Genomic DNA, 16596 nt, shown 5'->3' on the forward strand with positions numbered 1-16596 from the left:
CAGTGACCAGACTTCAAAAAGTACTTTATTGGCTGTAAAGCACGTGGAGTTGCGAAAGGTATTGTAAACATGCAAGTCTTCCTGCTTAGTGGAACTTGTTCTGTGTTGTCGTACGTGCCTCCATGTGTGGTTTGATGCACCCCACCCAGAATTCGAAAACAACATCACTTCAATAAAGCCATCAGATCTCATGCTGCTCTGGTCTCAATTATCTAACGTTGCCACGTTTGGGATCATAGAATTTGCAGTGCAGAAGGAGGCCATTCGGCCTATCGAGTCTGCACCGGCCCTTGGAAAGAGCACCCTACCTAAGCCCACACCTCCACCCGATCCCCGTAACCCCACCTCACGTTTTTAGACACTAAGGGGCAATTTAGCATGGCCAATCCACCTAACCGGCACATCTTTGGATTGTGGGAGGAAACCGGAGCACCCGGAGGAAACCCATGCACACACGGGGAGGATGTGCAGACTCCGCACAGACAGTGACCCAAGCCGGAATTGAACCTGGGATCCTGGCGCTGTGAAACAACAGTGTTAACCACTGCGCTACCATGCCACTCCTATGCCTGAATAATATCCCTCTTCATTTAAACCAGGAAAAGCTTGCTGCTGCTATTTAAATTGATAACACACACTGGGTGGTTAAAAAACACAAACATCTTGGGTGGGATTCTCTGTTGGCTGTTGCCGAAATCGGGAAAACGCGATTGGGCGGAGAATTGGTTCCGTCTCCAAAATCGTGTCAGGCGCCAATTTGACACCAAATCCCAATTCTCCAGCACTTCAGCAGTGGTGTCAGTGCGGTTCGGACCGCACGTACGGTAAACACCGTTTTCATATCATTAGCGGGCCTGACCCGGTATTCCCCGGGACCTCCGTGATTCTCTGCCTCTGATGGGCCGAGTTCCCGACGACGCGGTTCCCTTGTGCTTTTAAAAATCGTGAAACTGGTGTGGCGGCTGCTGAGGGAGAGAGAGGGGGTACGGAAAGTGTCCAACACCGCCTTAGTTTGCTGACAGTTGTGCCGCTGGCCTGGGGGGGGGGTTCTGCCAGGGTTGGGGGGAGTAGTGGGGGGCTGGCCAGGAGGTGGGCTGTGGGGTCGGGGTGGACGGGCACGGAACACCAGTGCTGCAGCCGGTAAGGCAGCCATGCAGCTGCGCACACCGCTAACAGCTCACTGTGAACTTAGGACCATGGGTCATATAGGTGTCCCGCCAGGCCAGCCCCTAGGTGCCCTCTGGGCCCAGCAGACCCACCAGCTTTATGTGTGCACCCCAGCACAACCAGTGCCATCTTGTTGGCTGGGGTGAGTGTGTGTGGGGAGTGTAATGTGTGTGTGCGGCTGGGATGAGTGTGTGTGGGGAGTGGAATGTGTGTTTGCGGCTGGGATGAGTGTGTGTGGGGAGTGTAATGTGCGTGTGCGGCTGGGATGAGTGTGTGTGGGGAGTGGAATGTGTATGTGCGGCTGGGATGAGTGTGTGTGGGGAGTGGAATGTGTGTGTGCGGCTGGGATGAGTGTGTGTGGGGAGTGTAATGTGTGTGTGCGGCTGGGATGAGTGTGTGTGGGGAGTGTAATGTGGGTGTGCGGCTGGGATGAGTGTGTGTGGGGAGTGTAATGTGTGTGTGCGGCTGGGATGAGTGTGTGTGGGGAGTGTAATGTGTGTGTGCGGCTGGGATGAGTGTGTGTGGGGAGTGTAATGTGTGTGTGCGGCTGGGATGAGTGTGTGTGGGGAGTGGAATGTGTATGTGCGGCTGGGATGAGTGTGTGTGGGGAGTGGAATGTGTGTGTGCGGCTGGGATGAGTGTGTGTGGGGAGTGTAATGTGTATGTGCGGCTGGGATGAGTGTGTGTGGGGAGTGTAATGTGTATGTGCGGCTGGGATGAGTGTGTGTGGGGAGTGTAATGTGTGTGTGCGGCTGGGATGAGTGTGTGTGGGGAGTGTAATGTGTGTGTGCGGCTGGGATGAGTGTGTGTGGGGAGTGTAATGTGTCTGTGCGGCTGGGATGAGTGTGTGTGGGGAGTGTAATGTGTATGCGGCTGGGATGAGTGTGTGTGGGGAGTGTAATGTGTGTGTGGGGCTGGGATGAGTGTGTGTGGGGAGTGGAATGTGTGTGTGCGGCTGGGATGAGTGTGTGTGGGGAGTGGAATGTGTGTGTGCGGCTGGGATGAGTGTGTGTGGGGAGTGGAATGTGTGTGTGCGGCTGGGATGAGTGTGTGTGGGGAGTGGAATGTGTGTGTGCGGCTGGGATGAGTGTGTGTGGGGAGTGGAATGTGTGTGTGCGGCTGGGATGAGTGTGTGTGGGGAGTGGAATGTGCGTGTGCGGCTGGGATGAGAGTGTGTGGGGAGTGGAATGTGTGTGTGCGGCTGGGATGAGTGTGTGTGGGGAGTGGAATGTGTGTGTGCGGCTGGGATGAGTGTGTGTGGGGAGTGGAATGTGTGTGTGCGGCTGGGATGAGTGTGTGTGGGGAGTGGAATGTGCGTGTGCGGCTGGGATGAGAGTGTGTGGGGAGTGGAATGTGTGTGTGCGGCTGGGATGAGTGTGTGTGGGGAGTGTAATGTGTCTGTGCGGCTGCAGTTTGTCAGCCTCCCGAGTGTCAATCACGGACCCAGCGAATCCCGCACCGTTTTTCATTAGCTGTTGTGAAAGTCTACAAACCCTAGTCCCGTGTCAGCAATTAACCTCAGCAAAGGGGAATCCAGCGCCTTGTTCATCATAAAACATGACCAATTACTTGATTAAATAGGGGATCGGGGTTATGGGGAAAAGGCAGAAAAATGGGGATGAGAAACATATCAGCCATGGTTGAATGGCGGAGCAGCCTCCCGTACCAGCCTCCCCGAACAGGCGCCGGAATGTGGCGACTAGGGGTTTGTCACAGTAACTTCATTGAATCCTACTTGTGACAATAAGCGATTTTCATTTTTTCATTTCATTTCATTTCATTTTCATGGGCTGAATGGCCTAATTCTACTCCTCTGTCTTCTGGTCTTATTACGGGCAATAAGGGAAAGGATACAAGGCTTTCAGAACTCTCCCCGCCCTGTCCGTAACACCAGCAATAGATGCTTTACAGCTTGATATTTCCATGTTCCACTCCTGTGAATATTTCACTCTTTTCAATTGAACATTCACCTTGAGATCGGGACTAGTTGGGTGGCCCGCAGAGCAGGTGCAGGCAGATCATCTGTCCCCCGGCCAGATGGTCAGTGGCTCCAGTCTTTGGACTGTAATTAGCGGTGACTGTTCATGGCAGCTGGCCCAACCGGGCCTGCCAGACTGAGGAGGGAGGGGAGGGAATGTCATGCTGCCATTAGCACGTCACTGCAGCAGTGGATAGCCACTCAGTCACATGGCACAGGCTCTGTCCAATTACAAGCTGCAGTGCCGGTAATTAAATTACTGAGTGGCTGATTGGATACATCGGAAATTAAAATGAACATTTTTCCATTGGGACAGCGAACATACCAAGGGGGCTGGGAGCAGAGCGGTTAAAGCATTGGGTTAGCGAGCCCAGCATGCAGACCAAAGGCTCTGAGGCGAGAGTTCGAATCCCGCTGTGCCGGCTATCGAATTCCGATTCAGTTAATGGATAAACCTGGAATACAAAGTTGGTATTAGTCAATCCGCGGCGGTTTTCTTATTTCCTCATGAGGGAAGGAAATCGGCCATCCTTACCCAATCTGGCCTACACGTGACTCCTGACCCAATCTGGCCTACACGTGACTCCAGACCCACGGCAGTATGGTTGACTTTTAACTGCCCTCTGAAAAGGCCCAGCAAGCCACTCAGTTCAAGGGCAATTAGGGATGGGGAATGAATACTGGCTTTGCCAGCGACACGTGCATCCTGTGAATGAATTAGATTATTAACAAGTCAGAAGATAAAACAGGAGCGCTGGAAAAAATTCCCAAGACAAGACAAGTCGTGGCTCAATGTCAACATGTCATTGATCCGTGGATGTGGATGAGTATATTTTTTTGCCTACTCATGCAAACAGGTTTCTATCTGGAGGGTAAAATAAATAATTTGATTACCTTGAAGAATCTATAGCCATTCATTGATGGTTCAAACTACCTGAGCAGATTATTTGTTGACCAGGGGCTATTTTAACACTTGTATTTTTAAGGAAGGACCTGCCCCCATTTGCTTTAGGTTGTTATGTAATTGCATTGCAAAGGTTTTGGTTCTCCATGTATATAGTGATGTTCCTGTGGGTGCATGCCAAGCACTTGGTGCAAAGTCCAGGTCAGTCGACTCCTGTCCTCCAGACCACTTGGGGAAGCGCAGAACAACATGGTAGCACAGTGGTTAGCACTGCCGCTGCACAGCGTCAGAGTCCCGGGTTCGATTCCCGGCTTGGGTCACTGTCTTTGCAGAGTCTGCACGTTCTCCCTGTGTCTGCGTGGGTTTCCTCCGGGTGCTCCGGTTTCCTCCTGACAGAGGTGCTTGTTAGGTGAATTGGGCATTCCGAATTCTCTCTCTGTGTACCCGAACAGGTGCCAAAATGTGGCGACTAGGGGATTTTCGCAGTAACTTCATTGCATTGCATACCATATTTTTATTATATTATTATTATTTTTTATAAAAATTTAATTTAGTTGTTAGCCAGATCTTGGTAGAAGGTTGGAGGAATGGCAGGGAAGGGAGTGCAATGTTCCTCCTGCAGGATGTTTGAGGTGAGGGATGCAGTTAGTGTCCCTGCTGATTTTACCTGCAGGAAGTGCTGCCATCTCCAGCTCCTCCAAGACCGAGTTAGGGAACTGGAGCTGGAGTTGGAAGAACTTCGGATCATTCGGGAGGCAGAAGGGGTCATAGATAGCAGCTTCAGGGAATTAGTTACACCAAAGATTGGAGATAGGTGGGTAACTGTAAGAGGGACTGGGAAAAAACAGTCAGTGCAGGGATCCCCTGCGGTCGTTCCCCTGAGAAACAAGTATACCGCTTTGGATACTTGTGGGGGGGACGACTTACCAGGGGTAAGCCATGGGGTACGGGCCTCTGGCACGGGGTCTGTCCCTGTTGCTCAGAAGGGAAGGGGGGAGAGGAGCAGAGCATTAGTAATTGGGGACTCTATAGTCAGGGGCACAGATAGGAGATTTTGTGGGAGCGTGAGAGACTCACGTTTGGTATGTTGCCTCCCAGGTGCAAGGGTACGTGATGTCTCAGATCGTGTTTTCCGGGTCCTTAGGGGGGAGGGGGAGCAGCCCCAAGTCGTGGTCCACATTGGCACCAACGACATAGGTAGGAAAGGGGACAAGGATGTCAGGCAGGCTTTCAGGGAGCTAGGATGGAAGCTCAGAACTAGAAAAAACAGAGTTGTTATCTCTGGGTTGTTGCCCGTGCCACGTGATAGTGAGATGAGGAATAGGGAGAGAGAGCATTTAAACACGTGGCTACAGGGATGGTGCAGGCGGGAGGGTTTCAGATTTTTGGATAACTGGGGCTCTTTCTGGGGAAGGTGGGACCTCTACAGACAGGATGGTCTACATCTGAACCTGAGGGGCACAAATATCCTGGGGGGGAGATTTGTTAGTGCTCTTTGGGGGGGTTTAAACTAATGCAGCAGGGCCATGGGAACCTGGATTGTAGTTTTAGGGTAAGGGAGAATGAGAGTATAGAGGTCAGGAGCACAGATTTGACGTCGCAGGAGGGGGCCAGCGTTCAGGTAGGTGGTTTGAAGTGTGTCTACTTCAATGCCAGGAGTATACGAAACAAGGTAGGGGAACTGGCAGCGTGGGTTGGTACCTGGGACTTCGATGTTGTGGCCATTTCGGAGACATGGATAGAGCAAGGACAGGAATGGATGTTGCAGGTTCCGGGGTTTAGGTGTTTTAGTAAGCTCAGAGAAGGAGGCAAAAGAGGGGGAGGTGTGGCGCTGCTAGTCAAGAGCAGTATTACGGTGGCGGAGAGGATGCTAGATGGGGACTCTTCCGAGGTAGTATTGGCTGAAGTTAGAAACAGGAAAGGAGAGGTCACCCTGTTGGGAGTTTTTTATAGGCCTCCTAATAGTTCTAGGGATGTAGAGGAAAGGATGGCGAAGATGATTCTGGATATGAGCGAAAGTAACAGGGTAGTTATTATGGGAGACTTTAACTTTCCAAATATTGACTGGAAAATATATAGTTCGAGTACATTAGATGGGTCGTTTTTTGTACAGTGTGTGCAGGAGGGTTTCCTGAAACAATATGTTGACAGGCCAACAAGAGGCGAGGCCACGTTGGATTTGGTTTTGGGTAATGAACCAGGCCAGGTGTTGGATTTGGAGGTAGGAGAGCACTTTGGGGACAGTGACCACAATTCGGTGACGTTTACGTTAATGATGGAAAGGGATAAGTATACACCGCAGGGCAAGAGTTATAGCTGGGGGAAGGGCAATTATGATGCCATTAGACGTGACTTGGGGGGGATAAGGTGGAGAAGTAGGCTGCAAGTGTTGGGCACACTGGATAAGTGGGGCTTGTTCAAGGATCAGCTACTGCGTGTTCTTGATAAGTATGTACCGGTCAGACAGGGAGGAAGGCGTCGAGCGAGGGAACCGTGGTTTACCAAGGAAGTGGAATCTCTTGTTAAGAGGAAGAAGAAGGCCTATGTGAAGATGAAGTGTGAAGTTTCGGTTGGGGCGATGGATAGTTACAAGGTAGCGAGGAAGGATCTAAAGAGAGAGCTAAGACGAGCAAGGAGGGGACATGAGAAGTATTTGGCAGGAAGGATCAAGGAAAACCCAAAAGCTTTCTATAGGTATGTCAGGAATAAGCGAATGACTAGGGAAAGAGTAGGACCAGTCAAGGACAGGGATGGGAAATTGTGTGTGGAGTCTGAAGAGATAGGCGAGATACTAAATGAATATTTTTCGTCAGTATTCACTCAGGAAAAAGATAATGGTGTGGAGGAGAATGCTGAGCCCCAGGCTAATAGAATAGATGGCATTGAGGTACGTAGGGAAGAGGTGTTGGCAATTCTGGACAGGCTGAAAATAGATAAGTCCCCGGGACCTGATGGGATTTATCCTAGGATTCTATGGGAGGCCAGGGAAGAGATTGCTGGACCTTTGGCTTTGATTTTTATGTCATCATTGGCTACAGGAATAGTGCCAGAGGACTGGAGGACAGCAAATGTGGTCCCTTTGTTCAAAAAGGGGAGCAGAGACAACCCCGGCAACTATAGACCGGTGAGCCTCACGTCTGTAGTGGGTAAAGTCTTGGAGGGGATTATAAGGGACAAGATTTATAATCATCTAGATAGGAATAATATGATCAGGGATAGTCAGCATGGCTTTGTGAAGGGTAGGTCATGCCTCACAAACCTTATTGAGTTCTTTGAGAAGGTGACTGAACAGGTAGACGAGGGTAGAGCAGTTGATGTGGTGCATATGGATTTCAGCAAAGCGTTTGATAAGGTTCCCCACGGTAGGCTATTGCAAAAAATACGGAGGCTGGGGATTGAGGGTGATTTAGAGATGTGGATCAGAAATTGGCTAGCTGAAAGAAGACAGAGGGTGGTGGTTGATGGGAAATGTTCAGAATGGAGTACAGTCACAAGTGGAGTACCACAAGGATCTGTTCTGGGGCCATTGCTGTTTGTCATTTTTATCAATGACCTAGAGGAAGGCGCAGAAGGGTGGGTGAGTAAATTTGCAGACGATACTAAAGTCGGTGGTGTTGTCGATAGTGTGGAAGGATGTAGCAGGTTACAGAGGGATATAGATAAGCTGCAGAGCTGGGCTGAGAGGTGGCAAATGGAGTTTAATGTAGAGAAGTGTGAGGTGATTCACTTTGGAAGGAATAATAGGAATGCGGAATATTTGGCTAATGGTAAAGTTCTTGAAAGTGTGGATGAGCAGAGGGATCTAGGTGTCCATGTACATAGATCCCTGAAAGTTGCCACCCAGGTTGATAGGGTTGTGAAGAAGGCCTATGGAGTGTTGGCCTTTATTGGTAGAGGGATTGAGTTCCGGAGTCGGGAGGTCATGTTGCAGCTGTACAGAACTCTGGTACGGCCGCATTTGGAGTATTGCGTACAGTTCTGGTCACCGCATTATAGGAAGGACGTGGAGGCTTTGGAGCGGGTGCAGAGGAGATTTACCAGGATGTTGCCTGGTATGGAGGGAAAATCTTATGAGGAAAGGCTGACGGACTTGAGGTTGTTTTCGTTGGAGAGAAGAAGGTTAAGAGGAGACTTAATAGAGGCATACAAAATGATCAGGGGGTTGGATAGGGTGGACAGTGAGAGCCTTCTCCCGCGGATGGATATGGCTGGCACGAGGGGACATAACTTTAAACTGAGGGGTAATAGATATAGGACAGAGGTCAGAGGTAGGTTCTTTACGCAAAGAGTAGTGAGGCCGTGGAATGCCCTACCTGCTACAGTAGTGAACTCGCCAACATTGAGGGCATTTAAAAGTTTATTGGATAAACATATGGATGATAATGGCATAGTGTAGGTTAGATGGCTTTTGTTTCGGTGCAACATCGTGGGCCGAAGGGCCTGTACTGCGCTGTATTGTTCTATGTTCTATGTTCTATTGTTAATGTAAGCCTACTTGTGACACTAATACAGATTATTATTATTATTTGATGTAGGACCTGCAGAAGCTGAAGAAAAATCACAGAGAGTTGGATCTGCCTGTGTCACTCAAGCAGATATCCTATTAAAGGGACATTACAATTTATATGCCGCCTTTCACACTCACAGGACATCTTGTAACTGTTGTAACATAAGAAACATGTCAGCCAATCTTCACACAGAAAGCTCGCACAAACTGCAATAAGGTAATGACTTGATAATCTATTTTGTAATCTTGTTGATCGGGGGATAAATATTTGTCACAGGTCACCTTCACTGCTCTGCTTTGAAATTAAATCTTTTATATCTACCTGGAAGGGCAGGCTGGTTGGTGGTTTAACATTGCACCCAAAACTCAACACTTCCAACAGTGCACCATTCTCTCAGTGCAACATTAGAGAGTCAGCTTTGCTTGTGGTACGCAAGTCCTGAAGTGGGAATGTGAACCCACATCCCACATGGGGGCAGCACGGCGGCACAGTGGCTAGCACCGCTACCTCACAGCGCCAGGGAGCCGGGTTCAGTTCCGGCCTCGGGTGACTGTCAGTGTGGAATTTGCACTTTCTCCCCCGTGTTTGCGTGGGTTTCCTCCGGGTGCTCCGGTTTCCTCCCACAGTCCAAAGATGTGAAGGTTAGGCGGATTGGCCATGATAAATTGCCCCGAAGTGTCCAAAGGTTAGGTGGGGTTACAGGGATAGGGCGGGGATTGGGTCTGTGTAGGGTGGTCTTTCAAATGGTCGGTGCAGACTCGATGGGCCGAATGGCCTCCACCTGCACTGTAGGGATTCTGTGATTGTATGAAACCCCGTGAGTGGTATCAGCTGAGCCTGCTGAACAGATAGGTATAAATAATCAGCATAGAGTTGTGAATGGACTGCATCCTCAACCTGAAGGTTTGAGCAAGTGGCCAATTTAAGCGAACAAAAAGAAATATGCAAGGGAAGAAAAGTTCCCAGGCCGTATATCAACTGTGCCAAGTGCAGTCTGGGTCGTGACTGCATTTTAAATGATCTGCACGTCTCGTATCACTGTCACCAGATAAGAAGCCATCAGAACATTGCAGTCTTAAGTGAAGTAATTGCTGAATTATAGACAGTGGCCAGCTGACCATATTGGTAGGTAACATCATCTGTAATTGAACAGGCATTTTGATTGAAGCATTTAAGTAATTGTATCCTATTCATGGATATTTGCTAACCTGAAAGTGCTTGTGAAACCTTATCTTTCTCCTGGCCATCTGGCCAACCAATCTCCAAAGTTAATGGCAATCTGTGGGATGAGACTCACAGCAAAATATCCATCGCAAATCAGGGGGGACTAAAAAAATCAAATCAATTCTTAAGAATGATGGTGCTGTCTATGCCTATTATTGTCACTGGCAAGGATCCTGAGCTCAGCGTTAACCCTTCATCTATTTCATTAGCGTGTATCGGTCTCAGATTCCTAATTGGAACTCGCCAGGTGTTTGCGATGGGAATGTCTCTCATTCCCTCAAGGAGCGTTCGGGGATCAGCGAATGAAAAAGAAAGCAAATATTCCCTGTGAAATCTCTCGTCAAGATGGTGTGCCCCGCATCCGGCAATAAAATCCCAAGTTCAAAGCACTCCGAGAGTCTTTCTTGTCTTCTGCCATTTCCCCCCATTTTCAGAAATATCGGTGTAGCGGAACAAAGTGAGGAAAAATAAATGGGAGTAGAATGGAGAAGCGGGGAGATTATTAGGGAGCAGAACAATGGCATAATCTACTGGTCAAGGCCACTCGGACCTTTTTTTCCTGTTTTTTTGTTGACTATTAGTTATATTTGCCCCACCGATGCATCAGGCCATTGATTATGAAAGACTAGCATGGTGGGGGTCACTTGCTGCAGCTCCAACATCAAGGCTGTCTTTTGTTACTCTTCTGTAATATTTTTGGTTATACTACTGAACGTAACATGCGTTAGTCAATCCAGTTGCTGATGAGCTTTTCTGTAAGTCGTCCAGAAGTAATGAAACGTTTATTGAGTAACTAAATCAACAATTTTGGGAGTTCTTTACTTTAAGATTAATACTGGTAGTAAGGTTACAAGATCTAAATACAGCAGCTATGTTTGACGACACTAATCACTCTGAGCTAAATCTGTGCTCCTGCTCTCGTTACAGTGCAGCCAAAAGAGCGAGAGGAATAATAATAATAATCGCTTATTGTCACAAGTAGGCGTCAATGAAGTTACTGGGAAAAGCCCCGAGCCGCCACATTCCGGCACCTGTTCGGGGAGGCCGGTATGGGATTTGAACCCGCGCTGTTGGCATTGTTCTGTATTACAAGCCCACTGTGTTAAACCAACAGCCTGAGTCTGGCTTTTATACCCGTTTGTGCTGCCCTCTAGTGATCTTCTGATTACACATTAACCCCTTATGTACAAGCACATACAGAGATCACTACAGGCTGGAACACAGCATCTTGAGCAACCCTGGCAAACTATCGTCAAGGCCCCTTCTTCCAGAGGCAGGTAGGGTCCCTAAATTCCGGATTCGCACTGCTTACCCTTCTCCCCCAGTTCAGAGCGCAACAGCAACTGTCCCACCCAATGGGGAATGCAACACTTCTGCAGATCTCGCACGCCCAGGCTTTTTTTAGCTGGGTGCGGAGCTTGCTGCTTTGCAAAGTAGCACTGCTGGGTAATTTGCATTGGCATATCAAAGATCTCTCTGAGAAGTGGAATTAATTGCATCTACGTTGTTTCTAATTTAGGATTGGCTTGTGGATATCACAAAGGGGAAGTACTGACTGCTGTACAGGCGTTCTATACATTACCCAGGGAAAACATGAAACTCTCAGGAAGAATTTCACACCAAGGTGCTCCAGATCAAATGGAATAAGCGGATCAAAGATAAAATTGTGTGAAAAAATATTAGTTCTGAAGGAGCCATTGAATGACACATGCGGACTGGAATAAACAGGCTTCAGATTTAACCCTCTCATGCCTGGTGCACACCAGGTACCAGAGCATTTCAAATAAGAGGAATGGTTTTCTTCCTCAGATCCTGCTGCTTCCCTGAAATTTTCCAATATTGACCAGTTCTTGCCCCCCCCCCCCCCAAATCTGGCAGGGTCCCGTTTAAATATGCAGATCAGAGTCCAATCTGAGAACAGAATGGGGAGGGGGAATCCAGACCAAATTCACCGAGCGGGGGATTGTGAGCCAGAGACAGCTTGGATTTTAAATTGTTTATTTCAGGTCTTCTTGTGGCTCAGGAGAGGCAGATGCACCTCATAAAGGGAGCTTTGGGTCTTCTTGACCCCAGGCTCAAGTACTCGTCCCCCCCCCCCCCACCCCCCGCTCCGATCAGCGGCTGAATGCCCTTGACTGCTGAAGTGTTCCCCGACTGGAATGGAGCAGGAATGTTCCCTTCCAGTCAGGGAACACTTCAGCAGTCAAGGACATTCAACCTCTGATCTTCGGGGGAGGGGGGGGGGGGCGCACCGTCATCTTGAACAGAACGGACTACTGCAGCGAAGTGTACCGACAACTCAACGACCTGGAACGCTGCAGACAGTTACCCGCAGATCCGACCAAGGAACACACCCACCAACTCAACAGGCTGATCAAGACCTTGGATCCAGACCTTCAGAGCACCTTATGTGCTCTCATCTCACGTACTCCTGGCGTTGGAGATCTCTACTGCCTCCCGAAAATACACAAGGCCAACACATCAGGCCGTCCTATCATTTCAGGCAATGGGACCCTGTGTGAGAACCTCTCTGGCTACATCAAGGGCATCTTGAAACCCATCGTACAAGGAACGGCCAGCTTCTGTCGCAACACGACGGACTTCTTACAGAAACTCAGCACCCATGGACCAGTTGAACCAGGGAGATTCCTCTTCACAATGGACGTCTCGGCACTCTACACCAGCATCCCCCATGACAACGGCATTGCTGCAACAGCCTCAGTACTCAACACCGACAACTGCCAATCTCCAGACACAATTCTGCAACTCATCCGCTTCATTCTGGATCACAACTTCTTCACCTTCGACAACAAATTCTTCATCCTGACACGGAACAGCTATGGGGACCAAATTCGCACCTCAATACGCCAACATCTTCATGCACAAGTTTGAACAAGACCTCCTCACCACACAGGACCTTCAACCAACGTTATACACCAGATACATCAATGACATTTTTTTCCTTTGGACCCACTGTGAAGAATCAATGAAACGACTACACAATGACATCAATAAATTCCATCCCACCATCAGACTCATCATGGACTACTCTCCAGAATCAGTTGCATTCTTGGACACACTCGTCTCCATCAAGGACGGTCACCTCAGCACTTCGCTTTACCGCAAACCCACGGATAACCTCACGATGCTCCACCTCTCTAGCTTCCACCCTAAACACATTAAAGAAGCCATCCCCTATGGACAAGCCCTCTGTATACACAGGATCTGCTCAGATGAGGAGGAGCATAACAGACATCTACAGATGCTGAAAGATGCCCTTGTACGAACGGGATATGGCGCTCGACTCATCGATCGACAGTTCCAACGCGCCACAGCGAAAAACCGCACCAACCTCCTCAGAAGACAAACATGGGACACAACCGACAGAGTACCCTTCGTCGTCCAGCACTTCCCCGGAGTGGAGAAACTACGACATCTTCTTCACAGCCTTCAACACGTCATCGATGAAGACGAACATCTTGCCAAGGTTATCCCCACACCCCCACTACTTGCCTTCAAACAACCGCGCAACCTCAAACAAACCATTGTTTGCAGCAAACTACCCAGCCTTCAGAACAGCGACCACGACACCACACAACCCTGCCATGGCAACCTCTGCAAGACGTGCCAGATCATCGACATGGGTACCACCATTACACGTGAGAATACCACTCACCAGGTACGTGGTACATACTCTGCGACTCGGCCAACGCTGTCTACCTCATACGCTGCAGGAAAGGATGTCTCGAAGCGTGGTACATTGGCGAGACCATGCAGACTCTGCGACAACGGATGAACGGACATCGCGCGACAATCGGCAGGCAGGAATGTTGCTTTCCACACGGGGAACACTTCAGCAGTCAAGGGCATTCAGCCTCTGATCTTCGGGTAAGCGTTCTCCAAGGCGGCCTTCGGTAGCCAAGTTCCGCACACATGAGTGCTGCCTCAACCGGGACCTGGGATTCATGTCGCATTACATTCATCCCCCACCATCTGGCCTGGGCTTGCAAAATCCTACCAACTATCCTGGTTTGAGACAATTCACACCTCTTTAACCTGTGATTATCCCTCTCACCAGTTGCTCGGTCTGGACCTGCAGACTTAATTACCTGCAAAGATTCGCATTCAAAGTATCGTATTGCATCTTTGAATTTGTCTATATATATATGTTTCTGGAACCCACATTTTCATTCACCTGAGGAAGGAGCAGTGCTCCGAAAGCTAGTGATTCATAACAAACCTGTTGGACTTTAACCTGGTGTTGTAAGACTTCTTCACCAAGGCGAAGGGAATGGGACATGCCCGCAGATAGCACGGCTGAGCCCCCAGATCAACTTGTATTTGGGCCACGGCTCCTTTTCTGGTCCCCAGGCTGGGCCAGAAATGACAGGGGTCAATGTTGTCTGCATGACATGTAGTTGCTCCCCAGTGTACATGTCAACTGAGTCGCCGTGTCCGCCAAGGTTAAAATTTGCATGCTCTGTTTTATGCGGTCACGGCTACTCTGAGTCACTGTGGAAATCATTGCCCCAATGTCCAACTCCATGCTCAAAACGTGACCATTCACCTGCAACTGATCCGGGGCACCGTCAGACAACGTAACTGCCCCGCGTCCTCGTCCACCAGCTCATCAAAGCAAAAATTCTGGTCCCGAGGCAGAAGCCTATCCCTTCCGGGGTTCCTGGATCATTGAGACCCCCGCTGCCTGCGGTCACATGGCTTCCAAAGAGGCAAATTGCCCTTGGAGACTCCGGGGATGGTTGCCGTAGTGAAGTCGGGCCTGTGATCAAAGGCTGGGGTCCCACTTCCTATTGGACTGGGTGGAAGGGGCTCCACAGGAGGGACCACGTCCCAGGGCGTTGACTTTCATGTCCTGTATCTCCTGAAACCCACACTCCGCACTCTCATGGGATAAGAATAGCTGCAGTGCCTTCTGGAGGCTCACTTGGCGAAGAGTTTGTCTCCGCATTGTTGATGCCGCAGACTAGGCAATCACACAATATCTCCAACAGCACAGCCACATATTCGCAGAACTCGCCGATTTTACCAAGCCAGGATATAAACTCGGTGACCGACACACCCGGGGCTCTTTCTGCCACGGTGAAGCAATAACATTGGACTATAAAGGATGGCGTCAGGTTGAAGTGTTGACTGCCAAGCGCTATGAGCTGGTCAAAGGTGAGGGTGTTTGGTGCCATCGGGTATGCCAGGCTCCGAATGGACCCAAACATATGGGCACCAGAAGTGGTCAGCAGGATCACCCGTCGAGAGCTCATCTTCCGTGATATTATTTGTGCGAAAGAAATGGCTTTGCATATTGGGTCCAGTCCTCGACTCCGGCGTCAAAGACATCTGGCCACCCGGACAGGAGCATGGCAAAACAGAAAGGTTCCAGGAAACACCAATGTGTGTGGGGGTGGGGGGGGGGGGTGGGGGGGGGGGGGGCGGAACCGGCAGGGCCCCAGCATCGACAGCAGATCGGGTTTACTCCTCGTCGCCAGTTTTAAGAAGTCGAGGGGAGTACACAGCGATTTGAACAAAAGAAACAAAGGTTTATTTGCGAGGCTTAAGGTCCATGGTACCCAAACGTGTCTGACTGCCGGATCCAAGCTGGCCGCCCTCATTTTTAAAGGTAATTAAGCTTCCCCTGTCCTCCTAGCGGGAAGCTCGTATTCCACAAAGGACATGCGGGATTCAATCCCGTGCGCATGTAAGTTATGACATGAGGCTTAACATAGAAAATGTGCTCAGTGAGAGCGTTGGGGGGGGGAAAACACTCTTAGCTTTAAGAGCAAATAACCTGATTAATTTCCCAGAGCGTGCAGTTTAGGGGAGGGGGAAGCGGAGGGGAGGTTTGTACCCACTAAGGCTGCCGACATGGAATGTTGGGTGGAAGGAGGGAGGAACATGGGTCCCCATCTTGACTTCTTACCCCACAAGACGAACACTGATGCCAGGATGGGGCAGGGGTGGTGCGGAGCGGGACCAAGTGCGAGACGCGATGGTGGTACCAGGAGTCTCAGCGACACGGAACAAGGCAGACAGGACCCGGAAGACTGTCACGCAGAGGGGCAACTGGCAAGCACCATTCCGGAAAAAGTAAAGTTCCGATGAGTTTGATCAACAATTTGACACAGCAAAAGGCAGTTGGGTGGGAGGAATAATAAAACAGAAAGAATAAAAGAGTGAGGAGGTAGTCAGAAAGACTTTGCAGCATAAAAATGAGCCTTGCAATTGGAACTGACTGTTCTAATCCTGTTGGTCGCAATAAATCTGGTTTCAGTGATACGCGGCATTTCTTGATATTTTCCAAACATTCCATCTCCATAAAATACCAAATCTGCACCATGGCCTGACCGTGATAAGAAAATGATTTGGAATAAATGCAATGCTTGTAAATATGTTTTTCTTCCTTTATTAATATGACACAAATCTAGATCGAATCTAGGGCGGCACGGGAGCACAGTGGGTAGCACTGTTGCTTCACAGCTCCAGGGCCCCAGGTTCGATTCCCGGCTCGAGTCGCTGTCTGTGCGGAGACTGCACGTTCTCCCCGTGTGTGCGTGGGTTTCCTCCGGGTGCTCTGGTTTCCTCCCACAGTCCACAGATGTGTGGGTTCGGTGGATTGGTCACGTTGGCTTGCCCTGTGGTGTCCAGGATGTTGGGTGGGGTTTGCTGGGTTGCGGGGATGGGGTGGAAGTCTGGTCTTGGGTGGGGTGCCCTTTCAGTGGCTGGTGGAGACTCGATGGGCCGAGTGGCCTCCTTCTGCACGGTAAATTCTATGAAATACTTGTACTTATAAATAAAGCTTTTCC

The 16596-nt window shown here is 49.7% G+C and overlaps 1 long non-coding RNA gene across 1 annotated transcript in view; it reads left to right on the forward strand.

Moving 5' to 3' along the window:
• Positions 1–16596, forward strand: part of LOC140425631 (uncharacterized) — a 200195-nt gene that overhangs the window by 101793 nt on the left and 81806 nt on the right. Inside the window, exon 2 of the long non-coding RNA XR_011947914.1 lies at positions 8585–8773. This is a non-coding gene — a long non-coding RNA (uncharacterized lncRNA). The remainder of the gene's footprint in view (positions 1–8584; positions 8774–16596) is intronic.

The sequence above is a fragment of the Scyliorhinus torazame genome, chromosome 6, assembly GCF_047496885.1.
Source record: "Scyliorhinus torazame isolate Kashiwa2021f chromosome 6, sScyTor2.1, whole genome shotgun sequence".
In the NCBI taxonomy this organism is placed as follows: Eukaryota; Metazoa; Chordata; class Chondrichthyes; order Carcharhiniformes; family Scyliorhinidae; genus Scyliorhinus; species Scyliorhinus torazame.